General features: G+C 39.1%; 1 protein-coding gene across 1 annotated transcript in view; it reads right to left on the reverse strand.

Moving 5' to 3' along the window:
* Nucleotides 1-12,592, reverse strand: part of ccdc146 (coiled-coil domain containing 146) — a 116,691-nt gene that overhangs the window by 84,547 nt on the left and 19,552 nt on the right. The window lies entirely within an intron of this gene.

Here is a 12,592-nt window from a genome sequence, read left to right on the forward strand (position 1 = left end):
CAACAATTGCTGGTAATTTGTTAAATTCCTGCGTTTAAATGTTGCTAATAGAGAGAGAAAATGAAAGAGAATGTGTAATAATAGTACAAAACCCAAAACCACGTTGTGTAAATGGTAAATAAAAACAGAAAACAATAATCCTTTTCAAATTATATTCATTTGAATAGACTGCAAAGACAAGATATTTCATGTTCCAACGGAGAAACGTATTTTTTTTCCGCAAATAATCAGTAACTTAGAATTTAACGGCAGAAACACATTGCAAAAGAGTTGTCACAGGGGCATTTTTACCACTGAGTGTTGTCCTTTTAACAACACTCAGTAAACGTTTGGGAACTGAGGAGATCAATTTTTGAAGCTTTTCAGGTGGAATTCTTTCCCATTCTTGCTTGATGTACAGCTTAAGTTGTTCAACAGTCCGGGGGTCTCCGTTGTGGTATTTTACACTTCATAGTGCGCCACACATTTTCAATGGGAGACAGGTCTGGACTACAGGCAGGCCAGTCTATTAGTGAAGTGAAGTGAATTACATTTATATAGCGCTTTTTCTCAAGTGACTCAAAGCGCTTTACATTGTAAAACCCAATATCTAATTTACATTTAAACCAGTGTGGGTGGCACTGGGAGCAGGTGGGTAAAGTGTCTTGCCCAAGGACACAACGGCAGTGACGAGGATGGCGGAAGTTGCTGGCACGGCTGCTCTACCAACCGAGCTATACCCGCACTCTTTTACTACAAAGCCACGCTGTTGTAACAAGTGGCTTGGCATTTTCTTGCTGAAATAAGCAGGGGCGTCCATGGTAACGTTGCTTGGATGGCAGCATATGTTGCTCCAAAAGCTGTATGTACCTTTCAGCATTAATGGTGCCTTCACAGATGTGTAAGTTACCCATGTCTTGGGCACTAATACACCCCCATACCATCACACATGCTGGCTTTTACACTTTGCGCCTATAACAATCCAGATGGCTCTTTTCCTCTTTGGTCCGGAGGACACGACGTCAACAGTTTCCAAAAACTGTTTGAAATGTCAGCTAAGGATATATGGATTTGGCAGAGTTTAGCAACTAATGTTAACTATTATTGACAACATGCGACAAATTGTTAGTTGCCTATCTGGGACTGCTTTTGTGTGTGAGCACGTACGTGAACAATTTCTGTTCAATATAATTAGTAATTGAGAAAAATACGGACACTTCAAAAACTTTTGTTAAACCCTTAATGGCAACATAAGCTAGCTCGTGGTGTTCTTGTTATTTATTTAGGTTTGAAAAATGTAACTGACAATAAACAAAAAATGGTAAATTACCATGTTGCTTTTGTTATGTGGAGGGCCCCAAAAACTAGGTTTGCCTTGGGCCCCTCGTCGTCTTACTCCTTTTTAGACATTTTAATTTGTGTTAGTGCAGGGGTGTCAAACTAATTTTAGCTCATGGAGGAAAATCTGTGCAAAACATGGAAAATGTTGCTCCAAAAGCTGTATGTACCTTTCAGCATTAATGGTGCCTTCACAGATGTGTAAGTTACCCATGTCTTGGGCACTAATACACCCCCATACCATCACACATGCTGCCTTTTACACTTTGCGCCTATAACAATCCAGATGGCTCTTTTCCTCTTTGGTCCGGAGGACATGACGTCCACAGTTTCCAAAAACAATTTGAAATGTGGACTCGTCAGACCACAGAACACTTTTCCACTTTGCATCAGTCCACCTTAGATGAGCTCGGGCCCAACGAAGCCTGCGGTGTTTCTGGGTGTTGTTGATAAATGGCTTTGGCTTTGCATAGTAGAGTTTTAACTTGCACTTACAGATGTAGCGACAAACTGTAGTTACTGATAGTGGTTTTCTGAAGTGTTCCTCAGCCCATGTGGTGATATCCTTTACACACTGATGTCGGTTTTTGATACAGTACCGCCTGAGGGATCAAAGATCCGTAATATCATCGCTTATGTGCAGTGATTTCTCCAGATTCTGTGAACCTTTTGATAATGTTGCAGAGCGTAGATGGTGAAATCCCTAAATTCCTTGCAATAGCTGGTTGAGAAATGTTGTTCTTAAACTGTTGGACAATTTACTCACGCATTTGTTGACAAAGTGGTGACCCTCGCCCCATCCTTGTTTGTGAATGACTGAGCATTTCATGGAATCTACTTTTATACCCAATCATGGCACCCACCTGTTCCCAATTATCCTGTGCACCTGTGGGATGTTCCAAATAAATGTTTGATGAACATTCCTCAACTTTATCAGTCTTTTTTTTGCCACTTGTGCCAGCTTTTTTGAAACATGTTGCAGGCATCAAATTCCAAATGAGCTAATATTTGCAAAAAATAACAACGTTTCTCAGTTTGAATGTTAAATATATTGTCTTTGCAGTCTATTCAATTGAATATTGTCAGGACTTGATCTTGGGTGTATGCTTTTCCGGGATGCAACGGAAAGTTGGCACGGGCGAGACGGGAATGAAGGTACATGATTTATTTATTAATTATAAATAAATAAAAAAAGATCAAACAAAAAGCGCGCACAGTGGCGGAGAATAAACTATGAACAATTAAACAAAACTTGCAAACTATGGCTTGAATAAAGAAAACTTACTTGGCATGGACAAAAAAGGAGCAGCGTGAACGATGGACATGAAAAAATGGACAGAGCATAAATGTGGTGTGAGGTCGTCAGAAAGACAAACTGAAAAACACTGAACTTAAATACTACAGACATGATTAACGAAAACAGGTGCGTGACTCAAGACGTGAAACAGGTGCGTGACGTGACAGGTGAAAACTAATGGTTGCTATGGTGACAAACAAGAGTGCACAATGAGTAAAAACGTGGATCAGGTGAAACTAATGGGTAATCATGCAAACAAGACAAAGGAGTGAAAAGCCAGAAACTAAACAAAACATGACTGAAAACAAAACATGATTACACAGACATGACAAATATAAGTTGAAAAGGATGTGCAAATCATTGTATTCTGTTTTTATTTACCATTTACACAACATGCCAACTTCACTGGTTTTGGGTTTTGTAGATGGATAGAATAGGACAATATCACATTTTTAAAAAGTATTAGATCGGTGAATTTCAATACAGTAGTACCTCGGTTTTCTTTTGTAATCCATTTCAAAAGGTCTAAAGAATGCCAAGTCGTACGAAAATCAAAGCAATTTTCCCACTAGAAATAATCAGTTCAATCAAATATTAACACAAATACATTTTGTAGAGAATAATGATAGTTTTATGTGCAGAAAACAATTCAAAATACAGTGCATATGAACGAGGAATAAAATGGATGAATGAGCATTTTGCTGTTATTGAAGACTCTTGTTGGCAAAGACAGCAATGAGCGCAGAGAGAAGAAGGGAAAAGCGACTAAATTGTTTGGATTTTAAAGCAGCCCGTCACACAGCAGACTCACAACAGAGGACACACCCTGGACCTGGTCTAAAGCCATGGCCTGCCTGTTTGTTGATGTGTCCTCTGGTTGTGTCTGAACACGGCTGTGGTTTTTTAAAGGCCTACTGAAATGCCATTTTCTTATTTAAACGAGGATAGCAGGTCCATTCTATGTGTCATACTTGATCATGTCGCGATATTGCCATATTTTTGCTGAAAGGATTTAGTAGAGAACATCGACGATAAAGTTCGCAACTTTTGGTCGCTGATAAAAAAGCCTTGCCTGTAGCGGAAGTAGCAGACGAGTAGCGTGACGTCACAGGTTGTGGAGCTCCTCACATCCAAACATTGTTTACAATCATGGCCACCAGCAGCGAGAGCGATTCGGACCGAGAAAGCGACCATTTCCCCATTAATTTGAGCGAAGATGAAAGATTGGTGGATGAGGAAAGTGAGAGTGAAGGACTAGAGGGCAGATAGGGAAGATGCTGTGAGAGGCGGGTGGGACCTGATATTCAGCTGGGAATGACTAAAACAGTAAATAAACACAACTCTATTAGCCACAACACAACCAGGCTTATATTTAATATGCCACAAATTAATCCCGCATAACAAACACCTCCCCCCTCCCGTCCATATAACCCGCCAATACAACTCAAACACCTGCACAACACACTCAATCCCACAGCCCAAAGTACCGTTCACCTCCCCAAAGTTCATACAGCACATATATTTCCCCAAAGTTACGTACGTGACATGCACATAGCGGCACGCACGTACGGGCAAGCGATCAAATGTTAGGAAGCCGCAGCTGCATGCGTACTCACGGTACCGCGTCTGCGCATCCAACTCAAAGTCCTCCTGGTAAGAGTCTCCGTTGTCCCAGTTCTCCACAGGCCAATGGTAAAGCTTGACTGTCATCTTCCGGGAATGCAAACAATGAAACACCGGCTGTGTTTGTGTTGCAATACACCGCTTCCCACCTACAGCTTTCTTCTTTGCTGTCTCCATTGTTCATTGAACAAATTGCAAAAGATTCACCAACACAGATGTCCACAATACTGTGGAATTTTGAGATGAAAACAGACGACTTAATAGCTGGCCACCATGCTGTCCCGAAATGTCCTCTACAATCCGTGACGTCACGCGCTGACGTCATCATACCGAGACGTTTTCAGCAGGATATTTCACGCAAAATTTAAAATTGCACTTTAGTAAGCTAACCCGGCCATATTGGCATGTGTTGCAATGTTAAGATTTCATCATTGATATATAAACTATCAGACTGCGTGGTCGCTAGTAGTGGCTTTCAGTAGGCCTTTAATGTCACCATTCTCACAGGAGCCCCCCCGGTGAGACCAGTGAGAAAAAGCTACCTAAAAGCATAATTTTACAGAACACTCCTGCTGAAATTGTACCTGCACCATGTGTTGTTATATTGTTGATCATTTGAACAACAAACTGAAATCAACTCTGGACTCAGTTGCTCCACATTTAACAAAAACAATCAAAACAAAACCTAGGGCCCCCTCTGTGGAGAAACAACGAGGAATTACATAAACTGAAAAGAAATTGCAGGAGTGCCCGAGAGGAGATTGAGGAAATCAAAATGAACTATTCACTCTCAGATTCAGTGTCAACAACTTAAGGCCGACAATAACGCAGTTTAACAGGCAATCATTTCCCATTACTCACAACTCATCAGAGGCCATAAACACAGCCCCCGGTTTCTCTTTTCCACTTTTGCAAAGTACACATTTTAATAGCTTTTAAAAGACCATCTGACGCTCTTTGCAGGGATTTTGCCGACCACTTCAGAACCAAGATCAAGGACGTTAGATCTAGTCTCCTATCATAGAAAATGTTATCTACGAACACACCTGATCTGTTTTGTCCTTGCCTGAGGAAACACTTTTAAAATGGTTGACACAAGGACACTTAGTTGTCTCTCAAGTATACAAAACAACCTGCCTATTAGATCCATATCCAACATCACTTTTAAAGTCACTTTATGGATTCTTTGAGGAAACATTATGAAATGCTCTCTTCAGACATGGCTATAAAACGGCAGTGGACGTTCTGAAGAATAGTAGTTTGGAATTCATTGTTTTTAATAACTACTGACGTATCCAATTTACAGCTTTCAGTAAGTTTTTAGAAAAACAGTTTTTATTTAGCTAAGTCTATTACTTTTTAAATGAAAATAACATATTAGAACAAGTGGAGGAGTTCAAGTACCTGGGAGTCTTGTTCACGAGTGAGGGAAGAGTGGATGGTGAGATCGACAGGCGGATCGGTGCGGCGTCTTCAGTAATGCGGACGCTGTATCGATCCGTTGTGGTGAAGAAGGAGCTGAGCCGGAAGGCAAAGCTCTCAATTTACCGGTCGATCTACGTTCCCATCCTCACCTATGGTCATGAGCTTTGGGTTATGACCGAAAGGACAAGATCACGGGTACAAGCGACCGAAATGAGTTTCCTCTCCCTTAGAGATAGGGTGAGAAGCTCTGCCATCCGGGGGGAGCTCAAAGTAAAGCCACTGCTCCTCCACATCGAGAGGAGCCAGATGAGGTGGTTCGGGCATCTGGTCAGGATGCCACCCGAACGCCTCCCTAGGGAGGTGTTTAGGGCACGTCCGACCGGTAGGAGGCCACGGGGAAGACCCAGGACACGTTGGGAAGACCATGTCTCCCGGCTGGCCTGGGAACGCCTCGGGGTCCCACAGGAAGAGCTGGATGAAGTGGCTGGGGAGAGGGAAGTCTGGGCTTGCCTGCTTAGGCTGCTGCCCCCGCGACCCGACCTCGGATAAGTGGAAGAAGATGGATGGATGGATGGATATTAGAACAACAACAGTCAGGTTTTAGGATGAACCACAGAATCGAGACAAGCACTTTTAAAGATTTCAAACAATATCATGTGAAATTTAGATAACAAAAAGATCACAGTGTTGGTTCTGCTGGATCTAAGCGCCACTTTTGATACAATAGGCCAGTGGTTCTCAAATGGGGGTACTTGAAGGTATGCCAAGGGGTACGTGAGATTTATTTATTTATTTATTTATTTTATTTTCATATGTGGGCTTTGTACCGAGGATGTCGTTGTGGCTTGTGCAGCCCTTTGAGACACTTGTGATTTAGGGCTATATAAATAAAGATTGATTGATTGATTGATTGATTTTTAATATTCTAAAAATAGCAACAATTCAAAAATCCTTTATAAATATATTTGTTGAATAATACTTCAACAAAATATGAATGTAAGTTCATAAACTGAACATGAAATAAAGTAGGCTATTCCATTCATTACCATAAAGTCAGAGTTCCCCCCATGCCATGATGGTTTGACCCTCATTAAAATGTCTGTCAAAAAGAAGTGTGAAAAGAAATGCAACAATACAATATTCAGTGTTGACAGCTAGCTTTTTTGTGGACATTTTCCATAAATATTGATGTTAAAGATTTCTTTTTTGTGAAGAAATGTTTAGAATGAAGTTCCTGAATCCAGATGGATCTCTATTACAATCCCCAAAGAGGGCACTTTAAGTTGATGATTACTTCTATGTGTAGAAATCTTTATTTATAATTGAATCACTTGTTTATTTTTCAACAAGTTTTTAGTTATTTTTATATATTTTTTTCCAAATAGTTCAAGAAAGACCACTACAAATGAGCAATATTTTGCACTGTTATACAATTTAATAAATCAAACTGATGACATAGTGTTGTATTTTACTTCTTTATCTCTTTTTTTCAACCAAAAATGCTTTGCTCTGATTAGGGGGTACTTGAATGAAAAAAATGTTCACAGGGGGTACATGACTGAAAAAAGGTTGAGAACCACTGCAATAGGCCATCACATTCTATTAAATAGACTGAGACACCTGGTCGGTCTCTCTGGAGCTTGTTTTTTAACTAGTCCTGATCTTACCTCACAGAACAATGTTTTTAATGAACGTATGGATACCCGTTCCTCAGGAACCCGCAAACTAAGGTGTGGGCTTTTCCAAGGCTCAATTTTAGATCCCATTCATTTCTTTACATCCTGCCTTTTGTTTTGCAGAATATTGGTTGGGAAATGACCACATTTCAATGTTAAATCAACGTTAGAACCCAACATTGAATAAATGTTGTCAAAAAGCATGTTATTTCAACGTTGTATTTGTGTTGTAGAATATTGGTTGGGAAATGACCAAATTTCATTGGTCAAATCAACGTCACAACTGACATTGAATAAACGTCGTCAAAAAGCATGTTGTTTCAACGTTGTATTTGTGTTGTAGAATATTTGTTAGGAAATGACCAATTTTCAATGTTAAATCAACGTTAGAACCCAACATTGATTAAATGTCACCAAAAAGCATGTTGTTTCAACGTTGTATTTGTGGTGTAAAATATTGGTTGGGAAATGACCAAATTTCAATGGTCAAATCACCGCCACAACCAGACATTGGATAAATGTTGTCAAAAAGCATGTTATTTCAACGTTGTATTTGTGTTGTAGAATATTAGTTGGGAAATGACCAAATTTCAATGTTAAATCAATGTTAGAACCCAATATTGATTAAACCTAGCAAAAAAGCATGTTTCAACGTTGTATTTGTGTTGTAGAATATTAGTTGGGAAATGACCAAAATTCAATGGTCTAATCAACGCCACAACCTGACATTGAATAAACGTTGTCAAAAAGCATGTTGTTTCAATGTTGTATTTGTGTTGTAGAATATTGGTTGAGAAATTACTAAATTTCAATGTTAAATCAACGTCACAACCTGACATTTAATAAACGTCGTCAAAAAGCATGTTGTTTTAACTTTGTATTCGTGTTGTAGAATTTTGGTTGGGAAATGACCAAATTTCAATGGCCAAATCAACTTCACAACTTGACATTGAATAAACGTCGTCAAAAAACATGTTGTTTCAACATTGTTTTGTGTTGTAGAATATTGGTTGGGAAATGATCAAATTGCAATGTTAAAATAACGTCACAACCTGACATTGAATAAATGTTGTCAAAAAGCATGTTGTTTCAACGTTGTATTTGTGTTGTAGAATATTTGTTAGGAAATGACCAATTTTCAATGTTAAATCAACGCCACAACCCGAAATGGAATAAACGTTTAGGGGACGTCCTTGGAACACATTGCATTAGTTGCGCTGATTCTACACAGTTGTACATTGCTCTGTCTCCTGATGACACAGGACCAATAAAAACCCTTTTTAACTGCATTTTAGACATCAGCTCATGAAAGCAAGTGAATTTCCTACAGCTCCACCAGTACAAAACAGAGGTTTTAGTTATAGGTCCTGAAGGCCAGAAAGACACACTTTTGCAAAATGTACAATATTTTAAACAAAAATAACCATAAAGAATCTGGGCATCATCTCTGAATCTGAGCTGACTTTTATCCCACATATAAAAAACAATACACTCATTCCACTCTTTGTTATTTAGAATGTTTATTATGAAAACAATGTTTATGGTTTCTATAAAACAGTCAAATAAACAACGCAGAGCATATGCATAAATGGCAACATTTGGTGTTTGCAAATCAGTCAATCTTTTCTTTGTTATTGTCATGTCTGTGTGATCATGTTTTGTTTTTGGACTTTTTGTGCACTTTTTGTTTTGCAACCCATTAGTTTTCACCTGTCACGTCACGCACCTGTTTCACGTTTTGAGTCACGCACCTGTTTTGGTTAATCATGTCAGTAGTATTTAAGTTCATTGTTTTCAGATCGTCGTTCTGGTGACATCCCGCATTCATACCCCTGTCACACTCTGTTTACCTCTGCGTACTTCATGCCCTGTCCAAGTAAGTTTTTTCGATTCATGCCACAGTTAGCGACTTTTGTTCATGTCCTTAGTTTTTTGCCCACGTGCAAGTATTGGTTTAATTTGTGAAGTTTGTACTTCCGCCTTGTGCGCGCCTTTAGTTTGTTCTTTTTGTTATAGTAAAAAGAAATATGTCTTCACCTTCACGCCATGTCTGGTCCAAATGTTCATTTGCACCACGGGAGAACAAACCACGCCATAGTCCAAGTCCTGACAGTTATCTTCATAGCAGCTTGGATTGTAAACTTAATAAAACACATTCACACGACATGTTTTATTTTATAATACCGATTGACAAAGTTGAGTATTTCATATCCTCACAAAAACGTCACAATCTGGGAGATTTTTAATGGATGTTGGTAAGCAAGAGCATTTTCTGTACGTTTTTTGCAGAATCCGGAGGAGTTGGTAGCTATGCATATGCAATCTGAAAAACAGATTGATGTTCTTTCTTCTTTCGAATAAAGAGGACATCGAGATAGTGCAAAACATATTTAAACTGACCAATCTATAAACTTAAAATAGTGCGATAGAGGTGACATACTGGTGTTTTTTCGTCAAACACTGACAATTATAATGTTCCTTCAATCCAAACATGTAACTGAAGATTATGAGCACTAAATGCATCAGCACCGTGACTTATTCAATTGCAATTCATTGGCAAAATGAGAAGCAATGGAGGTGAAATACAAATCCAAAATGGTAGATGAGATGATATTAATAATAACATATCAAAAGAGACAAACAACTTGAGTGAGGGCGGCCAAGTTTGAACTGATAAGGGACGATTGTCGAGCTGATAAAAACAGCAAACACCGATGATCGAGTGCGGGAAAAATCACAACACATAAAAGAAAGCTATTAAGGAATGCAGTTGCGTTCAAAGTGTCTAGAAACAAGTTATGTGGAACTGCAACCTTTTGAACAATTCTAAATCCAGACGATGATCCAGATTATCCCCAAAATCTAATCACTTGTTCCTTATCCCATTTCTAAATTTTCCTTAAAGTTGAATAAAAATCCAGTCACAGGGCACTTCTCATTTGTACCGGGAAGTTGGAATTTTAACTGGAATGCCCGATATGGAAAGTCGGAGCATTCCCACCACCCACGAGTTTGTTTCAAAGATGGCTGCTCTGGATGTAAATAATGATGTCCATCCATTTCATCCATGTTCTACCGATTGTCCTTCTCAGGGTCGCCGCTTCTATAATATCCGTTATTAGCACTTCTGATTGTTTTTTGTCGCAGTAAATCAGTCATTAACAATGTATTATTGTACGTTTACCTATGGTATTGTCACTGTAGTGTAAACTACATTTTTTTCACGTGGTATGTACGATGTACATCGCTAGCAATAGCCACTGTGCTTCCTCTTCATCCACCGTGTTTGATGGTTGCAGAAAGATTGCATATTTTCCCCTAATTTTCCACCAATTTTCTCCTAAAATACCGCATTTTTCGGATTATAAATCGCTCCGGAGTATAAATCGCACCGGCCGAAAATACAAAATAAAGAAGGAAAAAAACATACAAAAGTCGCACTAGAGTATAAGTCGTATTTTTTGTGGGAAATGTATTTGATGAAAGCCAACACCAAGAATAGACATTTGAAAGGCAATTTAAAATAAATCAAGAATAGTGAACAACAGGCTGAATAAGTGTACGTTATATGAGGCATAAATAACCAACTGGTATGTTAACGTAACATATTATGGTAAGAGTCATTCAAATAACTATAACATATAGAACATGCTATACAATCTGTCACTCCTAATCGCTAAATCCCATGAAATCTTCTCCTCAGTGTACTAAATCCTTTCAGAAAAAATATGGCAATATCGCGAAATGATCAAGTATGACACATAGAATGGACCTGCTATCCCCGTTTGAATAAGAAAATCACATTTCAGTAGGCCTTTAAAGTGAAGCATCATGCTGTGGGGATGGTTTTCAGCGCAGGAACTGGGAGACTATTCAGGATAGAGGGAAAGATGAATGCAGCCATGTCGAGAGACATCCTGAATAAAAAACAATGCTTACTATCCAACCTGTTGGAGCTTGAGAGGTGCTGCAAAGAGGAATGGGCAAAACTGCCCAAAAATAGGTGCATCAACAAAGTATTGAACAAAGGCAGTGAATACTAACGTACAAGTGATTGTTTTATTTTTATTTTTTATAAATGTACAACTCTTTACATTGTCATTATGGAAAATTGTCTGTAGAATTTTGATAGTATTCTATTTGGGAATAAGGCTGTAAAACAAAACGTGAAAAAAGTGAAGCGTTGTGAATACTTTCCGGATGCACTGTATATCCAAACATGGTCATGTATATAATCTTGGCTTAACACATTGCTTCCTGTTTGTTACAGCTATTCATCAAGTTCAAATCTATCCCCCAAATGCCTTCCGAATGTGTTGATTGTGATTAACTGTGTCCTAGGCTTTTGTCATGTAATACGATTGTACGAAAAGGGGACTGGGAGGTAGCAGAAATATAAATTAAGTGCTTGTAGCATAGCTTTGACAAACTTGAAGAAAGCTTAATTAACTTCTGATGCAATGTTAGAGCCTGGTATTCCTCCGAGCACACAGAGAATCCTTAAGCAGCACAAACGAATGGAAAGTCTTAATGACATCCGCCAGCGAGTCTGCGATGTCAGGACTTGGTCCTTGGGGTTTGTTTTCCCGGAAGGCCACGGAAAGTTGGCGCGGGCAAGACGGTAATGTGAGTACATGATTTTATTTAACACTATCAAAAAGGAACAAAGGAAAGGCGCGCACAATGGCGGAGGTACAAAACGTGTCTAATGAAAACAAAAGACTTGCACAAAGGCAAAAAACTATAAACATGAAACAAAAACCTACTTGGCATGGGACTGTGAACAAGGCATGAAGCAGAGTGATGATAACGTGTGATGTTGCCAGTCCGACTAACTGAAAACAATGGACTTAAATACTACAGACATGATTGACAACAGGCGTGTGAGACCGAACGTGAAAACAGGTGCAACTAATCGGTCGTCATGGTGACAAAACTGAGCCTTCACTGGCTTATATTGACATGGCAGTTGTCCGATACTGTACAAAACACCAAGGACCATCATACAAATTAGTTTTTGATGTCCTTCCCTTATTCCCTTGTGGTGGTAAGGAAGAAATTAAATATTAATACGAGACAAGCAAGCAATAAACCTGATTTGTAAGTCTCTAATGACTAGAGCGCACTGAATTAATTCGTAGCATCTGAGGCAAAAAAGAAAAGAAAAAAAGCTCGTTAGCGTTGCTCGAACCTCTTTTATGTGTCCGGGTTTACAGTACGAGACTGACTGGTAGAAAGAGAGATTGCTCCGTAC

This window comes from Nerophis lumbriciformis, linkage group LG05, assembly GCF_033978685.3.
Source record: "Nerophis lumbriciformis linkage group LG05, RoL_Nlum_v2.1, whole genome shotgun sequence".
NCBI classification, from domain to species: domain Eukaryota; kingdom Metazoa; phylum Chordata; class Actinopteri; order Syngnathiformes; family Syngnathidae; genus Nerophis; species Nerophis lumbriciformis.